This window comes from Nicotiana tabacum, chromosome 16 (assembly GCF_000715075.1).
Source record: "Nicotiana tabacum cultivar K326 chromosome 16, ASM71507v2, whole genome shotgun sequence".
In the NCBI taxonomy this organism is placed as follows: domain Eukaryota; kingdom Viridiplantae; phylum Streptophyta; class Magnoliopsida; order Solanales; family Solanaceae; genus Nicotiana; species Nicotiana tabacum.
The window spans coordinates 31890698-31911207 of record NC_134095.1 but is presented as its reverse complement, the minus strand read 5'-3'; the positions used below and the strand labels follow the sequence as shown (position 1 = coordinate 31911207).

The window sequence follows — 20510 nt, the reverse complement described above, 5'->3', positions numbered from 1 at the left end:
TTCCACTCCCTATTTGAGATTATTTTAGACATAGTGTCTTCACTCCCTAGTCACCTTTTACCAATATAGGGTCTCTACTCCCTAGTTGAGATTATTTTTAGACATAGGATCTCCACTCCCTAGTCACTTTTTGCCAAAATAGGGTCTCCACTCTCTAGTTGAGATTTTAGACATATGGTCTCCACTCCCTAGTCGCCTTTTACCAACATAGGGTCTCCACTCACTAGTTGAGATTTTAGACATAGGGTCTCCACTCCCTAGTCGCATTTTGCCAACATAGGGTCTACACTCCCTAGTCGTCTTTTGCCAACATAGGGTCTCCACTCCCTAGTTGAGATTATTTTTAGACATAGGGTCTCCACTCCCTAGTCGCCTTTTGCCAACATATGGTCTCCACCCCCTAGTTGAGATTATTTTAAACATAGGGTCTCCACTTCTTAGTCACCTTTTACTGACATAGGGTCTCTACTCCCTAGTCGCCTTTTGCCAACATAGGGTCTCCACTCCCTAGTTGAGATAATTTTAGACATAGGGCCTCCACTCTCTAGTCGCCTTTTGCCAACATAGGGTCTCTACTCCCTAGTTGATATTATTTTAGAAATAGGGTCTCCACTCCCTAGTCGCCTTTTGCCAACATAGGGTGTCCACTCCCTAGTTGAGATTATTTTAAATATAGGGTGTCTACTCCCTAGTCGCCTTTTGCCAACATAGGGTCTCCACTACCTAGTTGAGATTATTTTAGACATAGGGTCTCTACTCCCTAGTCGCCTTTTCCCAACATAGGGTCTCTACTCCCTAGTTGCCTTTTGCCAACATAGGGTCTCCACTTCCTAGTTGAGATTATTTTAGACATAGGGTTTCCACTCCCTAGTCGCCTTTTGCCAACATAGGGTCTCCACTCCCTAGTTGAGATTATTTTTTACATATGGTCTTCACTCTCTAGTTGACATTATTTTAGACATAGGGTCTCCACTCTCTAGTCACCTTTTTCCAACATAAGGTCTCCACTCCCTAGTTGAGATTACATTAGACATAGGGTCTCCACTCCCTAGTCGCCTTTTGCCAACATAGGGTCTCCACTCCCTAGTTGAGATTATTTTAGACTTAGGGTCTCCACTCCCTAGTGCCTTTTGCCAACATAGGGTCTCTACTCCCTAGTTGAGATTATTTTAGACATCGGGTTTCCACTCCCTAGTCGCATTTTGCCAACATAGGTTCTCCACTCCCTAGTTGAGATTATTTTAGACATAGAGTCTCCACTCCCTAGTCGCCTTTTGCCATCATAGGGTCTCCACTCCCTAGTTGAGATTATTTTAGACATAGGGTCTTCACTCCCTGGTTGAGATTATTTAAGATATAGGGTCTCCACTCCCAAATCGCCATTTGCCAACATAGGGTCTCCACTCCCTAGCTAAGATTATTTTAGACATAGGATCTCCACTCCCTAGTCGTCTTTTGCCAACATAGGTCTCCACTCGCAAGTTGATATTATTTTATATATAGGGTCTCCACTCCCTAGTTGAAAATATCTTAGACATAGGGTCTCCACTCTCTTGTTGAGATTATTTTAGACATATGGTCTCCACTCCCTAGTCGCTTTTGCCAACATAGCGTCGCCACTCCCTAGTTGCCTTTTTCCAACATAGGTTCTCCACTCCCTAGTTGAGATTATTTTAGGCATAGGGTCTCCACTCTCTAGTCGCCTTTTGCCAATATAGGGTCTCCACTCCCTTGTTGAGATTATTTTTGACATAGGGTCTCCACTCCCTAGGCGCCTTTTGCCAACATAGGGTCTCCACTCCCTAGTTGAGATTATTTTAGACATAGGGTCTCCACTCCCTAGTCGCCTTTTGCCAACATAGGGTCTCCATTCCCTAGTTAAGATTACATTAGACATAGGGTCTCCACTCCCTAGTCGCTTTTTGCCAACATAGGGTCTCCACTCCCTAGTTGAGGTTATTTTAGACTTAGGGTCTCCACTCCCTAGTGCTTTTTGCCAATGTAGGGTCTCTACTCCCTAGTTGAGATTATTTTAGACATAGGGTCTCCACTCCCTAGTCGCGTTTTGCCAACATAGGTTCTCTACTCCCTAGTTGAGATTATTTTAGACATAAAATCTCCACTCCCTAGTCGCCTTTTGCCATCATAGGGTCTCCACTCCCTAGTTGAGATTATTTTAGACATAGGGTCTTCACTCCCTGGTTGAGATTATTTTAGACATAGGGTCTCCACTCCTAAGTCGCCTTTTGCCAACATAGGGTCTACACTCCCTAGTTGAGATTATTTTAGATATAGGATCTCCACTCCCTAGTTGAGATTATTTTAGACATAGGATCTCCACTCTCTAGTCACCTTTTGCCAACATAGGTCTCCACTCCCTTGTTGAGATTATTTTAGATATAGGGTCTTCACTCCCTAGTCGTCTTTTGCCAACATAGGGTCTCCACTCCCTAGTTGAGATTATTTTTGACATAGGGTCTCCACTCCCTAGTTGAGCCTATTTTAGACATATGGTCTTCTCTCCCTAGTTGCTTTTGCCAAAATAGCGTCTCCACTCCCTAGTTGAGATTATTTTAGATATAGGGTCTCCACTCTCTAGTCGCTTTTTTCCAACATAGGGTCTCCACTCCCTAGTTGAGATAAATTTAGGCATAGGGTCTCCACTCCCTAGTCGCCTTTTGCCAACATAGGGTCTCCACTCCCTAGTTGAGATTATTTTTGACATAGGGTCTCCACTCCCTATGCGCCTTTTGCCAACATAGGGTCTCCACTCCCTAGTCGCCTTTTACCAACATAGGGTCTTCACTCTCTAGTTAAGATAATTTTAGACATAGGGCTCCATTCCCTAGTCGACTTTTGCCAACATAGGGTCTCCACTCCCTAGTTGAGATTATTTTAGACATATGGGTCTTCTCTCCCTAGTCGCCTTTTGCCAACATAGGGTCTCCACTCCCTAGTCGCCTTTTGCCAACATAGGGTCTCCACTCCCTAGTTGAGATTATTTTAGACATAGGGTCTCCACTCCCTAGTCGCCTTTTGTCAACATAGGATCTTCACTCCCTAGTTGAGTTTATTTTTAGACATAGGGTCTCCACCCCTAGTCGGTTTTCCAACATAGGATACACAATCCTGACTTTTATTGCTTTCAATAAAGAAGTACTTTAGAATTTTGTTTCAATAACTCACGAAATTTTTCTAGTGAAAACTGGGGCAGAAAAATTTCGTTTGTTTGCTTGTTTTGGTGTCTGAGCAGGTTTTACCTCGAGGCACAGGGTTCGAGAAGACCATAGAATGAGTCTCAATCCAGAATAAGGAAAAAAAAGAAGAAAAAGAAAAATAAGTGAACTCAAAGTGCAGAAGCGGAGAAAAGATGTGGACTGCTCAAGACGTGATTGAAGTCACAAGCTTTGCATGTCCTGCCTAAATCCGAGAAGTTGAAAAAGGTAAGAACCAGCACCTGCAGCTAACAAGCATCAAGTTTTAGATCAAGGTCCGTATGAAGAAATAACCAAGACTAAAGATCAAGCTTCAGAAGACTCAAAGATAGGAATCTTATAACTCGTAGCTGATAGATTTAGTTAGTATTTTTTATTTTTGATTTTGATGTAATAATAGGACCTCGGATTGGAGCCTCAACGGCACCTCCTCGGCTCTCAACCTCGGTACTCCATCACCTCATTCACTTCTGAACTACACGTGGCCTGATTCCTTTATAGCCAAGGATATGTAGGCAGCTCAGATACCAGGGCTCGGTCGCATTCTCCTTTCTTTTAGCTTTTCGTCTCTCCAAATAAGGGTCGGGTCAAAAACCTGTCTCATCATTTTTTGTCTGAAAACTCTTTGCATTTCCAGTCAAAGAGGGGAAATTGTAGATATGTGATTTTTGACCCTCCCCAAGATTTTTCATATTTTAGCACGTAAATATTTAATCTAGGCCTAATATCACGATTTTATTTAATTTTGACTTTTTTATTTTAATTTATTACAAGAAAATAAAAATTATAATAAATAGTTTTGTTTAATGTTTTGTAGTCCTTTTTAATCTTGAAAAATACCAAAAAAATAGTTTTGTTTTAACGGTCAGTCTTATTTTAACAGTTATTTTACTTAAGTAGGACTAATTAATAAATGAGGCATATTTTAGTCTTGTTCGCGGGGGAAAGAATAAATTTGGGTTCAAGCGACCCATTTTTAAGTGTAATTTCCGGACCTAGCCCATAATTCCTAGGCCCATACCCCTAACCTAATCCCTACCCCTATATAATAGTACTTAATCCCTAAATTGACCTACGCCTAAAAAACATATTGAATCCGCCGTTGTCTTCTGAAAAATCAAAGAAAAGCTTTGAACGAAAAAATACAAAAGAAAGCAAACAAACTTAGAGCCTAAGACTAAAAGTCTAACGATCAGCTAAAAGAATAAAAGGGACAATTGGAAAAAGTTGCGCCGCAATTCTCAATACAAAACCCTCCCCCAATCGGTTGTCTTTTCTTCTTCGAAGGAGCAGCACCTTCAGCTCCTTTTTCTGGCAAAAAACACAGAAAAACCTAACGCTAAGGATCCCGTGAACCAAAACACACAGTCGCATCTCCAAAAGAAAACGAGCAAATCCGAGGTGCCGAAGAGGACCGTTGTGGAGTTTTGTCGCGGTTCCGGCAGGTTTTCTGGTCTGGTTCGAGGTTTCCGTTTTTGGTGGTGAGATTACTTCTTTCATTTTGTTTTGGTTCTATTACAATGTTATGAATGCTTGGTGCTATTTACGATGTTTAGGAATGTTTTGTTCTAATACAATGCTTATTGCATTAATGTGCTGTTATTTTGATTTTTTGAATGTTTTCGATGGGTGGGGTTTGTTTTTCCTTTCGATTGCTGCTATTGCAGTCGATTTTCTTGTCGTTATTTGTTCTGTGTTTAAAGGTTTTGATTAAAACCTGTATGTTTGGATTTGTAGTTTGTCGATCTTATGAGCATATAGTGTCGACCTCTTGTTATTAAATTTGTCCTTTAAAGTTGAACGAGAAATCAATGAAACAATAGTGTTAAGTTCATGGGGACATGGATTTTTAATTTCAATTAATAAAAGTTGGGTTTGGAACTAACTAATGGATAATGGCGTTGCTTGATAGAGCTAATAAATGGGCCAATGATTAATCTTGTAAATTGTAGGCCGTGTGGATTTTCATAAGCTCTTGCTTCCTTAATAATTATAATTCTTAATCGCTGCTAGTATGCCTCTAGACCTGCGATTAATAAACCGTCGTGATTATGGGTACAGTTCCCGTGACATAGTTATGATGCCTAATTTCCAAAATTCGGGGGTGCATTTCATGGGACCCGATTATAACAACTTCGAATAATAAATTCCTTTGAAATAATTTGAGGTATACCATGCCAAATAAAACCCCTAAGCCCATGGCCCTCACAAAACTAGCTAGCTTTTATAGAAAATTTGAGGTGTGCCATTTTCATTAAATAACTCATGGCCCTCATTTAATTAATATTAACTCTATAAAAATCGAGGTGTGCCATCAATTGAATTTTCCATGGCCCTCACAAACATTGTTAATTTGAACCTTCTAGTTGCTTTAGGCACGTTTTTTAGATTGATTTTCTTTAAAATATTAAATTCGGGTGTGCATTTCATGTGACCCAATTTCAATTCTTAACAACGTTAAATAGAATGTGTCACAAACCGCTGGTGCATTTCATGTGGTGTGGTTCAAGGCATGTTTTAAATAACGTTAAATCTTCCTAAAAGCATTTTAAAAATAATTAAAAGCGATTAATAAGCTAAAATGCACCATAGTTTAAACATGTAATAAATCAGATAATAGGCCAATTTTAATAGTTTAAGCGACTGTGCTAGAACCACGGAACCCGGGAATGCCTAACATCTTCTCCCGTATTAACAGAATTCCTTACTTAGAAATTCTGGTTTGCAGACTTCAAAAGGAAAGTCGAATTTCCTCGATTTGGGATTTAAAATAAACCAATGACTTGGAACACCAATTAAAATATTCCAAGTGGCGACTCTTAAATTAAACAAATAATCTCATTTCAAATAATGTCACTTTAATTGGAAAAAGTCCCTTATGCTCCCTCGGGCGGGTGGAAAGGAGGTGTGACAGCTTGAACTAACACTTACAGGTAACCATCAAGGAACGATACAATTTTTAGACCTGAAAGCACGCGTTGCACTCTTTTTCCCTTGAACCGGTTTTGTCCCAAATGGGTTTTCCGGCAAGATTTTTAATGCAACAGTGGATCATGCTAACTTAGAATTGAAGACCGGTTTCACGACCCAAAATCCATTAAAGGTCATGAAGGCGCTGGACGCCACTGTCAAGCAAGCCAACACCAAATAACTAGAAATTTATCATTTTAATATTTTTAAAATTATTTCTTTTAGACATTAAACAATAAATAATGAAATTCACTGAAATAAGAATGATGTCTTTAACAAACTTGATATTGAATAATCCCATGATCATCCCATAACCCAGTGTCACAAGTGCACAAGCTATTTCTAGGAAATAATGTAATACAATAACTGTCCGGAATACAAATTGGATAGTAGACAAAATACAATACAGTACTCAGAAGGAGACTCTGCTGGCTGTGAGTCGTCTCGAGGAGTACAGCTCACCTAAATCTCCGTATCCAGCATGCTGCTGCGACGAACTAGGCCACTAGACATATATGAGCCTCTGCAACAAAAATGCACAGCAAGTGTAGTATGAATACAAAAATAACTTGTACCCAGTAAGTATCTCGTCTAATATTGAAGATGTAGAGACGAGAGGTCGACTTCGAAACTTACTAGTGGTCCAATAATAATATACCAATAATATAGTAAATTGAAGATTTTCATAAAAATAGCTGTAACTTAATAACATGAGACAAATAAACAATTCTTGCGTTTATAGAAACTTTCCAAATCCATTTTCATCATTTATACATTTATCTCAGGCCAGGGAGAACAAATATCAATATCTATAAATCTCAAGACACGTAATACAAGTATGCACAAATCATGCCGAGGTCGTACAACCCAATCCAACAATATTTAAATTGTGCACTGCCAGAGGGTCGAATGGCGCGAACCATAGATGCATCTATTACCCCGCTCGTGAATCATATATGTGACGCGGTCAAATATAAATAAATAATCACCCCGCTCACGAATCATGCATGCGACGCAGGTACACATAGAAACACACATTCAAATAGTCAATCAAGAATTCATCAAGGAACATTTATCCGAAGAAAAGCCAATCCTCTTTTAACGATTTAAGAAAATGAAGTTTAGCCTTTTTAGAAATTCATTTACTAATTCGATATGGTTTAAGCAACTTACATTATCGATAAGGTTACAAATATTTCAAGTAAGCATGCTTTTGGGTCCTAGACTACCCGGACTTAAGCATAATAGTAGTGACGCACGGACTCTCGTCACTTCGTGCATACGTAGCCCCCACAAATAGTAGCACATAATTAATTATTTCACCTATGGGGACAATTCTCTCTTACAAGGTTAGAAAGGAGACTTACCTCGCTCCGATGTTCCCTAATCGGCATTCCACGCCCTTCCGAAGACTCAAATCAATGCACAATACTCCAAAACTAGCCAATAATTATGCAAACCCATTAATATATGCTCAATTACTCATAATAATCCAATTTATAACAATTTCAAACCCCGATCGAAAAGTTGATAAAAATCACCTTTGGGCCCATGTGCCCCGATTCCAAAAAATTTCGAAGATAAAGTTTACCCATAACCTCACGGACTCAAATATATAATTTACTCTCAACTTCATGCCTAACATCGTGGTCAAATTCAAGAATACCAATTTCTAGGTTTTTTTTCAAAATCCCAAATTTCTACTACTTTTCATACTTTAATCCGCAATAAAACTATGTATTTAACTTACAAGAGGTGGGATTAACTTACCTCATGATTGATGATGAAATCCCTCTCTTCAAAGGCTCCAAAATCGCCCAACCAAAGCGAAAATGCGTGGAAGATGAGCCAAAACTCGTTTTTCAAGAACACACTGCCCAGCTTGACCTCTCGAACATGCGGTCCTCCTGCCGCTTCTGCGGCTCCGCACCTTTAGAAATTTCCATTGCATGTGAGGTCTAAGCTAACTCGACTGCGTCCGCTTCTGCGGAGCCCAGATCGCTCCTGCGGTCTCGCTTCTGCAGCAGCTGTGTCGCACCTGCGGCCCCAGCCTGGCCTAGTCCATTTCCGCTTCTGCGACACCAACGCCGCCTCTGCGGCTCCGCACCTGCGGCCCAAGCCTCGCAGGTACGATTACACCAGAAGCCAGTTGCTTCATTCCTTCTTCAATTCCAAATTTGATCTGTTAGCCATCCGGAATCCACCCGGAGCCCTCGAAACCCCGGCTAATCATACCAACCAGTCCCAAACCATTATGCGGACCTACTCGAGGCCTCAAATCACGTCAAACAATGCTAAAATCACGAATCACACTCCATTTCAAACTTGAAGAACTTTAGAACTTCGAACTTCTTTATTCAATGTCAAAACGTATCAAATCACATCCGATTGACTTCAAAATTTGCACACAAGTTATATTTGACATTATATACGTACTCCAACTTCCGGAATCGGAATTCCACCGCGATATCAAAAGGTCCACTTCCGGTCAAACTTCTCAAAGACCTTCAAATTTCTAACTTTCGCCAAATGACTCCAAAATGACCTACGGACCTCCAAATCCACTTCCGATCGTGCTCCCAGTACCAAAATCACCATTCGAAGCTATTCCTAGACTCGGAATCCCAAACAGACATTGATAACACTGAAATGCGCTTCAACCCAAATTTATGAAATTCTTCCAAAATGCTAACTTTCACAATATGCGTTGAAACGCTCCTGAGTCATCCAAAACCCGATCCGGACATACGTCCAAGTCCAAACTCATCGTACGAACCTGCTGGAACCTTGAAATCCTGATTCTGAGGTCGTTTACTTAAATATCCAATCCTTGCCAATTTTTCCAACTTAAATCTTCCAAAGTGCGAATTTTCTTTCCAAATCAACTCCGAACTTCCCGGAATTCAATTTCGACCATGCTTACGAGTCATAATACCTGAAGTGAAGTTGCTCATGGCCTCAAACTGTCGAACGATGTGCTAGAGCTCAAAACGACCGATCGGGTTGTTACATTCTCGCCCACTTAAACATACATTCATCCTCAAACGTGTTGAAAACTGCACTAAAGTTTTCCAAAATCACTGTCTAACACCTCGTGCATATACCTGTTCTACCAAAACTCAATTGAGCATATTATCTCGAGCAAATCTGAATATATTCTCTTTTATTTAGGAAAATAAGCCTTAGAGCCCAATTCCAACATCCAGAATTCTCTGTCAGACATGTTTCCAGCATACAAACACCGTATCAATCACTACACGATGCACTGACACATGATTGCATACCTTTGCTGAATTTACCCTATGCACTGCATAACATACATGACCATAATAACATCCTCTGATAACGATAGTCAAAACTCAACAAATCTAACGCTCCCAATGCACCTCATGACATATATAATTCTTTCCCCAAGTTTTGCAACACTGCCACGATGGAAGAGGTGCGTAGAAATTCATAACTAACTACCCAGTCAACATATCATTGAGTCTATACTCCTGACAAGAATCATTACCTCATTCTGAACCACTTAATGGTATTTGATCTTTAATATACTTCAAATAATCCGATAGCACTGATCCTAGATCCAATAATCTTGTCTCACCCAGTACGAACTACTCAGGCAACAGCCATCCCTAACATGACCAAAAGTCTCATATGATGCCACAATGTGCCAATAGGCTACCAACTCGAACGTGATACATAAGGAAAACGAACTTTAGAAGAGACTACTCAACTCACGCAGTTAATATGGAATTTCCTCAGAAAATGGAAAACAAAACACACAAAAATTAGAATATAAAAAATTGTACTCAACATCAGACTATTGCGGTGTGCAACCCGATCCAAACAACTTACACGTGGCGGCGTTGTTGATATCCAATTTTTCCTTATATATTTTTAATATACATAAGCACTTTTAAAATGGCATATATATTCATATACAAGGTTTTTATAATTTTCCTATAATTTTAAATATTTTAAATTAATCTATTTCTTTCCCCTTTACTCATAAAATTCCCAATAATTATCCCTCAAATTTTTGTCATGGTAATTTAGTCATTTAAATTCAATATTTATGCCAAAATATTGTTAAAATATTTTTAATGCATTTTTATAATTGTATTTTGTATTTTTAAAGCTAAATTGTATATAATTGCAATATTAGCACTGTTAATATATAATTACATTTATATGCATAAAAATGATCTTCTATATTTGTAAAATATTAAATATCTATTTTAAATCATTTTAGTATACAAAATTATTTTCCAGCAATTATCTGTTATTTATTATAAATTATATAAGGATAAATTGGCTATTTAAAATATAGCCAGATTGTATTTCAATCATAGCCTCAATTAAACCCAATACCCAGCCCAATTTTAGGATAAAATACCCGGCACAAACCCTAAACCCACTTACCCAACCCAGAACCAATTAAATCATGTCCGTTGATCTGAGAGATCAACGACCCGTATTAACCCTTGCCTTTTTAAACTCTAAACGACCCCTAACCCTAAATCATTTTCCAAATCCGCCGCCTCTGTATTCTCTCGTCTCCTCTCCTTTCTCAGTAACTCAAGCAAACCCTACCCCTTCAACCGCCGACCTCTCTTCTCTGATCTTCTCCGGTGATAGCTCATTGACTCCTAAGCCTCCAATGGCTTCTCTCATACCATGCTTGCCTTCTCTAAGGTCTTCAAGGGCCTAGGGCCATGCCGACTTGCACTTAGGGCTCGTCACTTATCTATTCTTGGCTACTCCAGTGTGATTTCGAGCAAAATCATGTTGTATTTGTCACGGTCCTTGGGATTCTAGACAGGTTCTTTCATCTCTATATGGGTTTCATCTGAAATGCTAATTTTTGCATATGTCTCCTAGATTTGTACAGATCTAGAACGATTTGAGTTTGTTTCTTTAATGTTTTACACTGTCCTTGGAACTCTTTATAAGAATCATGTGATTTCAAGTGTTTTTGTCTTCTTCTAAAAAATTAGGGTTTCAGAACTTTTTCTTAAAACTTTGTTTAAACTGATTCTTTATGTTTAAACTTCTATTTCTTGCATATCTCAACTGATTCTATGATTTTACTACCTTCTCAACTTGCCTATGTTGAAAGCCTTAATTTTCTAGATTTCTTCGTTTGGTTCTGTGTATTAGCATGACTGATCGTTGCTTGTTTGAGTTTCTGTGACTATCTTGCCTCAAATATGTTCCTACTGAGTTTTTAGCCTAACTTACATCACTTCTATGTGCTTGTGTCCATCTTGACTGTTCAAGACTTAATTCTTTCCATCAGTGCTGTTTAACATTCGTGTTTGCTATATCTGGTTATTCTTATCTTACTCTATTTATATGCTGAACACTGAATTATGACTTTCTCTTTGATTGATTTTTGGATTCCCAATTTTCATGGTTTGATTGGAAGACCTTCCTTTGAACCTTCGATTTCTACCTTTTCTATTCAAATTAATTGATTCACCTACCTTGTCTGTTGTGGTACTTTATTCTTACTGACTATCTCCTTAATTAGAGTTCTCTGAACTTAGGACCTAATTGTTTACCCTATACTTACTAAACTTGAAATCTTTCCTTATTAGTCATAAACTAATTTCTTTCCTTATTTGTTACTTGTTCTTACCGTTTGAATTGATTCCCTTAACTTAAGGGAGTACTTGTCCTGATTTTGCTCTAATTGGTTCTGAGTTCCATAATTACTATACTATTGTGATTCTTGCCTTATTTTTACCTAGTTTCGAACTACCATATATACCTACTCTCTCATTAACACAAACACGAACACATTAGTTCAAAACTATCTAAAAAAACTCTCTTCTGCTCTCTTTTCTTTGGTTACTTGCTATTGCTCTAAGTCAGTCGGCTACAAGCCAAGGATGATTACTATACTCTCTTGCTCCTCACTTTGTGTTTATTACCTTCTTTATAGGTATGTTCTGACTTCAATACAAGTTTCAAAAACAATATGGTCCTTTTATTACTTCAACTCATCATATTTCTAGTCTAAAATTTACTTATGGTTTTGCTATGAAACCTGTAGTTGATATGTTTACATTATTAGCATATTATGTGCTCCCCTTCCTTAGGATCAGTATGAACATGTTACCCCCTCTATGTAGTCTGTCTACATGTGATCTTGCTCTATCTAGTTTCTGGTAGGAATCTCTTCGTAAAGTAGTCTGCACTCCTAACTTGTATGATTCCGGGATTGATTTTAAATCATGTTGGTCCTATACTGAACTCCTTAAGCATTGTTGATTCTTTGATTATGTCTGATCAGTGTTTCTGAGCAAATCTGTAACAATTTCAAAGACTTCTGCCTGCTATGTGTTTACCATTTGTGCTTCACCTGTCCCCAATTCCTATTTACCCCTATGTGAAGGCTTGTAGTGCTAAACCTGTCTTGGTTCTTTGTTCTATGTGTGATGCTAAACCTATTTTGGTTTTGATATTAGTCTATTGTTTGTTGATTGCCCTACTCTTTCCAAAACCATCTCATTGAATAACTCCTCTATTATTTTACAAAATTATTTTCAAGTCTCCTATTAATACTGTTTTCCTACTGAAACCCTTCGAACAGTACCAAGTACTCTCACTCTACTCCTAAGTCACTAGATTTTGCCCCCTCCAGTGTGTGTACTGCCTTGGGATCCTCTTGAGAACCCTCAGAACTCTGGCACACAGAGGTTGGCCCTTCCACACTGCACTTACTCAATTTGCTTACAAAGTCTAGGTGTGAGCACTGCCCGGGATCCTTGAGATTCTTAGGGAACTCTGACGCACCTAGATAATGATATTATCTATGAAATTGGCATTTGAGGCTATTGGAGGTTTTGGGAAATCGCTTGTAATAATATTTAAAGGAACATTGGGGTAACTAGTGAAAAAGGGTGGGTAGTTACATATTTGTGGGGTAATACGGGTAGAAACCATGCCTATAGGTCTTTATATTTTTGCTATGTTTGCCTTACCATATTAGAAATCATGCCTATAGGTCTCAAGTGGTTCCAATAATAGAAATCATCTTTATAGGTCTTAAAATCAACTTCACGAGTAGATACCATGCCTATAGGATATGGTCTAGTTCAACTTCTGTTATAACAAGTGTTTACATGTGTTTTTCATTTGTCATCATGCCTGCAAGTTTCTAAAATCAATTTTAAACAACTAGATATCATGCCAATAAGGGAACAACACCAGAAATTCTACCTATAGATTTAATCCAGTTCACTTCGAAACTAGTTTAATTAATGGTTTATTTTCCCTGAAACGAGTTCTTTCAAAAACTGCCTTAATCTATCGTTAGACAGCATGCCTATATGGATTCAAGAGTCTGTTTTAAAATTTACCGTGTTTTACTATATAAAACGAAATTATCATTATTCCGTGTGTAGGCAAGCCTATAGGGCATTTCCAAATCTTGTAACTCTGAAACTGTTTCTGTTACTTAATGTCGTTCTGAATTTTAACATGCTTTAAAAATCAATAGTCAAACTGATAGGGCCATTACTTCTGAGTTTATAAAATAAACTGTCTTTCTTCTATGTCTTGATATTCACTTAGACATCATGCCTTAGGACACTGTTTAACAAAAGGCCTTTATTTGTGTTTGAGTCGTGCTGCTTATGTGTATTGTTTGAGGAGGTAGACTTGAGCCTCTAATTGCTCCCTTTTTTATGTGTTAAGGTCCTAATTGTTCTTTCATATTGCCCTAGTATTTTCACCTTTAAACCTTAGGGGTCTGTCTAAAACCACCTATAGGTAGAGGTCCTAAATTTCCTCCAGGACCATTAAGAAGGGACGGGTAACAACACGCAATAGAGATCGCTGACCAAACACTCGCTTTGCATGACCACTAAGGGGATGGGAAGGGTAGATATAGGATATGATGACTACGCGCTAATGTCACGTGTAGCCCCTCATTCAGGAGTGTTTACCGTACATTGTGTGGGGTGATCCTATAGGCTAACCAACCTAGGACTCCTCCTTTCTCAAAAATTCCTTTTGTTTAAAACTTTGCTTTTATACAAATTGTTCAAAATCTTTGTCTTATCGTTTGAGTTATACACATCCAACGTGCTTTACTTGCAAACTATTTGATTCAACTATTTATTTGTTAATGGACTAATTTATAAATATAAGTTCAGCCGGAACCCACAGTTGTGGACCAAGAGAGTTGCCTAACGCCCTCCCCTCGAGATCATTTCGAGCCCTTACCCTCATCTCTGGTAATGCAAACCAATCCAAGAGTTAATCTCTCTAGGTGCCCTAATTCACCATAACCCGTTAGGTCGCGACTCTTCAAATACGCCATTCCCAAAAGGAAACGAGTTATTACCCTCATGAATGTCGAAACCCAAACTTCTCTTCGCAGAGGGAAAAAAAGGGGGCGCGACAGCATGGCGACTCTACTGGGGATATCTTTAGGCTCTTGCCATAACGAACTTATCTTCTTATAGATTAGTCCAAGCATGCTTTATCCCGTACCGTTATCCCTTATTTGAATTTAACTTTCCATTTTTTTAAGCATTTATGGTTCTTTATCCCTGAAACTGACTTGTCTCTTTGTTTTCTTTAATTGTCTTTCAATTATTTAAATGATGTATTTATTTTTCCTAAGTGAAAGTACTTGACTACATATTATTAATTGCTACATAAATCATTTTCCGCATCATATTAAACTCGTGCGTATCAAATCTTATAGTAACGCTTTAATGAGTGGTTGCGCTCTTCTTATGTACTACCTTTAAATTCGGAAAGGATTATTTGCGGTAAAACCAGTCGATCAGCGGTGCAGTCGACGGTTCTGTGCCTTCCCCCTAGAGTTGTTAGCTTGAGGGTACCAATCTAAAACCCCATAGAAACCTTACTCTGGTTAAAATTGTGCATGCATCATGGTCAAACCTAGTCGGATCAGTTATGTTGATCACATAATGATCCTTTAAAATAAGCCTTATCCAAAGTCCATCAAACTTTCCATAACCCAACGGACACAACCACATTTTGTGCATTAATTTGGAGAAGTAAATGTCGATATGTTAATCATAAATGTATAAATATTCGACTCTACTGGGGGTAAGGTTTAACCCTTTTGTTTTGCAGAAAATAAGTCCCGAGGTCCCCAGATTCAGTATGGTTAGAAACATCTCACCATTGCTGCTAGATTGGTGGGAGGACCTTTCCTCAAGTGACAAGAAACATGTGAGAAAGTACCTGGGTAACCTGCCTTCTGTCACGACCCAAATCGATGAGCCGCAATGGGCACCCAGTACCTTACTTGACCGAGTACCAACGTAATGTACCTTTCTTATTACATCATTATATACATGTGACATATGGGCCTAATAGGCTAACATAATCATTTATAAAATCAAACATAAGCCGACAGGGCCGTACAATATTTCACGTACACGACATATGTCTACAAGCCTCTAAGAGTACATAAGTGTCACAAAGGTCGGGACAGGGTCCCGCCATACCAAACAATAGACGTCTAAATCATACTAACCAAATACGCAACTCTGAAGCAAATGGAGCGCACCAACATCTTCCGCTGAGCTGATAGCCTACTTGGAGGGCTCTCGACCTGTCTATCAGGACCTGCGGGCATGAAACGCAGCGTCCCCAGGAAAAAGGGACGTCAATACGAATAATATACCGAGTATGTAAGGCACATAAATAAATACATAGGAGACATGGAAGACATATGGAGTACATGACTTAACCCGTAAGTCTGAATAATTTTGTAAATCATAAATTACTTTCAGCGTCATGCATATGCGTATGAATGTCATGCCGTGCATAGGTATATGTTTTATAACATCATCATCCTCTAAGGGCATCCCATCATATCATATCGGCCACTGTGGGCAAAATCATCATCGTATACCAGCTGATCAGGTGGTGGTGCGTATATAACGTCATAACCTTTCCCATATCCCATATACATATATATACATACATATATATGCGTATATAACGCCGTTTGAATACATACATATATATGCGTATACAACGCCATTTGAATACTTACCCATATATGCGTATATAACGCCGTTTGAATCATATTTCAGCCACTGTGGGCAACATCGTCATCATATACCAGCTGATCAGGTGGTGGTGCATATATAATGCCATTACCTTTCCCATATCCCATATACATATATATACATACATATATACGTGTATATAATGTCATCTGGCCATGGGTCAATGCACATGAATGCAATGCATGAAAAGTACATCAATAAAATCATTCGCAATGTCATAAGACCATTTTGTCTCTAGAGCAATATCATAAAGTAACATCTTTTCAACTTTCGTATTTTTTGGAGACCCATGAACAGATGATAAAATATTATGACACATGAAAATTAAAGAACATAGATATTTCTATTACTTCTGTGAGTAGAGTCACTTATGGAATTTGTGCATTTGCACGTTTCGTTCATATCGTATGGATCATGCCAAAAGAAAGAAGGGATAGCCTTAACATACCTGGAGTAGGGAAAAATACGTATGATATTCTTGGAAAAGATTGCACCGTGGTCTCTCCGAATCGCAAAATCTCGTTGCTATTATCTTATGAAATCTCGTATGAAATTTTGGTAATAAATTTCGTATGCGAAATTGAATGAATTTCATTCCCTACTTTATTCACGTCGTACAAAATATGGTGCTGTTAAGATTCTTCTTTTCTGGTGCTATGAGCTTACTAATACTCCAAATATGAAATTGAATAAACTTCAGGGGATGGAATCTTGAAGTTCTTGAAGATTGGAAGTTGTATGATAATTTTTATATGTGATTTTTCAAGTTGTAAGTAATCGTAGAAATAACACTAGTAGTTGTGAATTTATCTCAACTTTGTAAGGTACTTACTGATGCAACAATTTTGAGAGTCTTTCCTTAATAATCTCTTTAAGGGTTGACACATTGCAAAGTTATGCTAGAGTCACATGATGACTCATGTAGGGGTTGCCACGTTTTTGGCTTTGTGTTTATCCAAAAAAATTATCCACTTATTAGTTAACCGTATAATATTTGGTTATCCGATAATTAATCTATTATCCGTATAATTTAAAAATTATCACAAATTACTTAAAATGTTTTCACTTTCCACATACCCTATGCACCTTACTATCGTAGTCATGTAGTACCTTGTATGACACTAGTCCATAAATACTGGCTATTTTAGCTCGGACCGTATTTTATCCCAACATGCCAAACTTGGACGAAAATTCATTTTCTTTTACTTGATTTCCCTTTCACGTTTACGAATTTACTTGCTACTTGTTTGACATAGCATAATTCTTATAATCTCCAAATAATCTTTTCCTTGGAATTACGTCGATTAACTTACGACGAAATTTTAATGTACGAAAATGCGGAATATAACATCATTCCCCCCTTTGGAACATTCGTCCTCGAATGTTGACTAATTCACTTATTATTCTTGTAACCCATAGTTCTTTCGAACACTTTAATACTCTTCTAGCCATATAGGCAACAATTCTTTGAATAAATCCAAAGTCTAGGGTATTCTTCCCTTTAGTGTTTTTGCTCATATCATGACCTGTGGTCGATCTTTCTAATCTTGTAACTTCTGTTACCTCTTGTCATGCAGCCTGTATGACCCTGGCTTTATAGGTGTACTTATGTGATTCATCTTTTCTTTTTCCTTTTATCTTTTCGTCAATCTCTAGGTCTTACTTTGTATATACAAGGCTTAATAGGATACCTCTCTAGGCCTCTATAGGTATACTGAAGTCCTTTGCGCGATACTTTGCAGAACTTGCGAATATGGCCATATCTTATTTCATAGATCTGGTTATCCATTCACATGACTTTATTACATTTACATGGGTTATACTATACTATAATTTTTTTGCTTCAATCTACCTTTACTGAGGTATGCTTACCAAGTTCCTAGTTACTTTTGTTGCCTACCCTTTAGGTATAAATATCAGTCCTTTAATGCCCCTTCATTACCGTTCGTCTTAAAAATCATGGCCTAATCTCATGTCATACTTTGTAACTTATATCTGACCATTGTTGATTCGCCTCAATGTTGATCTATAATCCTTTACTTGAAGACTTGAAACTTCTTACGTAATACATTACCGCTAAGGCTTACGTTGTATTGAGGAATATTTGAAGTGATTTCCATAATCATATTTCATAGTGTCTCGATGTGATTCACCTTAGGAGGTACCCTAATTTTGTGCCGCCAGTGAAATCTTTTCTCCTTCTTTTCTTCTATTTCCTTTTTTTTTTTTGCAAATCATTATTCAAATGAAGGCCCAAACGTCATCCTGTATCTATCGTAATTATACCCTCATTTTATTACCAGGTCAGCATTTCATTCCTTCTAAATGCTATTAATCTTGGATTCCCTTGAGTTCATTAAAGCTATAGTGAGCTTTGTATAACACAGAGAAACTGCCTGCTCTTCTTCTTTTCATGGGCTTAATCCTAAAGACTTATCCATTCTCATCACCTTTTCACTTGCCTTTCCTCATCCTTACTCATGTTTCCTTAAAACTTTATCGCTCAACCATACTTTAGCTTGCAACCTATACATATCCACTTATAAACTTTTCTTCAACTTGCTTGTATCATAGGTTTCCTTATATCACTCTAGCACATCAAGCGAGATATCACATCGTCTCTAACTATTCTCTATTCTCTTAATTAGATCTCTCAGTACTTAGAAACCATAGGTTGGAAGATATGCCGCTGACGATGCCGCTATCATTCCCGATTATTGGATCTCAGCACTTCTAGCCTTCTATCTAAAGTATGGACTATTCATATATTCTGCCTTTGAGTATCTCGTACGTTGTTCACCTTTACCTTACTTACCTTAAAATATCGTATCCTATCTTCTATCTCTTTCATAGCCTCCCTTCCACCTAGGGGTAATTCACGTCCATAACTTAAAGCTCTATTATAATACTCGCACCTCTGGTACATACAAAATCAGGTGGGAGCTTCGTACTGACTTCTTATGAGGCTGGTACTTCTTCTAATTGTCTTCCTTGTAGAGCCATTATAGATTATGGTTGTTGTGTTATTTCTCTTGAACATCTGATATTAAGGGTGATTCTGTCATGTTCTCAAGCACAACTTCTATAATTTTTCTAGGTCCAACAATCAGACTCCTGATTTACTTGGGTGATGTAATTCTTTAGTTTCCTCTTCTTTCTGATCAGCCTTTATGTAGGCTTAAGCTATTTTCTGATCTGTGGTTCATGGTTCCTTTCATGGGCGCTGAGGAATATGCATGATACAATCCTTTAACAATTTAATCCTTCTTTTATGACCTGGGATCAATTCTTTTCTTTTAACGTATACCAGAATCTTCTATGGTTGTATATGTTGTATGTATAAAACTCTGAACCCTTAAGTGAGTTCATAACGTAACCAACTCTTGTTCATTAATCGAATAATTTCTTTCGTTCCTTCTCGGCTTTCTTTTAACGTAAGCTATTATCTTTCTTGATCTTTCTTACTCTTGTTGTGTGCATACTTAGCTTATCTTAGCTCTTCCTCATGCCGGAATTTCCGTACAACTCATATGATCTTCGAATATTTCTTTTGATTTTTACTTCACGTTCACTAGCCATGGTAGATTCCTCTTTCTTTTGGAGGACGAACAATGTTGTTGTGAAACTGTTGTTACACGACCATTTCCTCTTTACATCATGTGCTTAGGTTGAAACCTTCTTCCTCATTTCCTCAGCTAGTCCTTCACTGTAGTACTTAGGGAGGATCCTTTGACTTTTGTAAAGATGCGAGCTTATTATATCTTATTCCCAATAGAATTCTTGATGTTCGTGCTCACTTGTAATTCTCCTTAGTTACTTACCTCCACACTCATCTGCTCATAGGGCTGCTTCTGAACTGAAGTTTTGACTGTCTTCCCAGTGGAACTACCTTTTATTTCCGTAATACTCATACGGTACCTTTAACTACCCCAACTCCTATTTGAATATTTCTCAAGTATTACAATGTCATAACTGCGGGGTTAAATTCACTATATTGGGTTTTACTATCTTTATCTTGCACGACATGCTGTCTTATCTGTATCCTCTTGGCTAGACATGACTAGGCTTTTCCCGAATCAACTACTAACTACTCTTTGGCCCATTCTCATGTCAATATTCCGCGGAATCTTTCTTGTGTTATTTCCTTGGTCTTAACTTACATCTCGCACTGGCTCCTTAATTGTCAATAACATATCGGGCAAGAACCCTTACTTCTTTTCTGTGACGTCGCGCTTGCATAATGTTTTGGAATCAT

The 20510-nt window shown here is 38.0% G+C and overlaps 1 long non-coding RNA gene across 1 annotated transcript; it reads left to right on the top strand.

Moving 5' to 3' along the window:
• Positions 1-4303: 4303 nt before the first annotated feature.
• On the top strand, positions 4304-15615 carry LOC142170662 (uncharacterized). The gene is made up of 2 exons (XR_012699984.1): positions 4304-4696; positions 15309-15615. It is a non-coding gene; the product is annotated as an uncharacterized LOC142170662 (long non-coding RNA).
• Positions 15616-20510: the final 4895 nt, after the last annotated feature.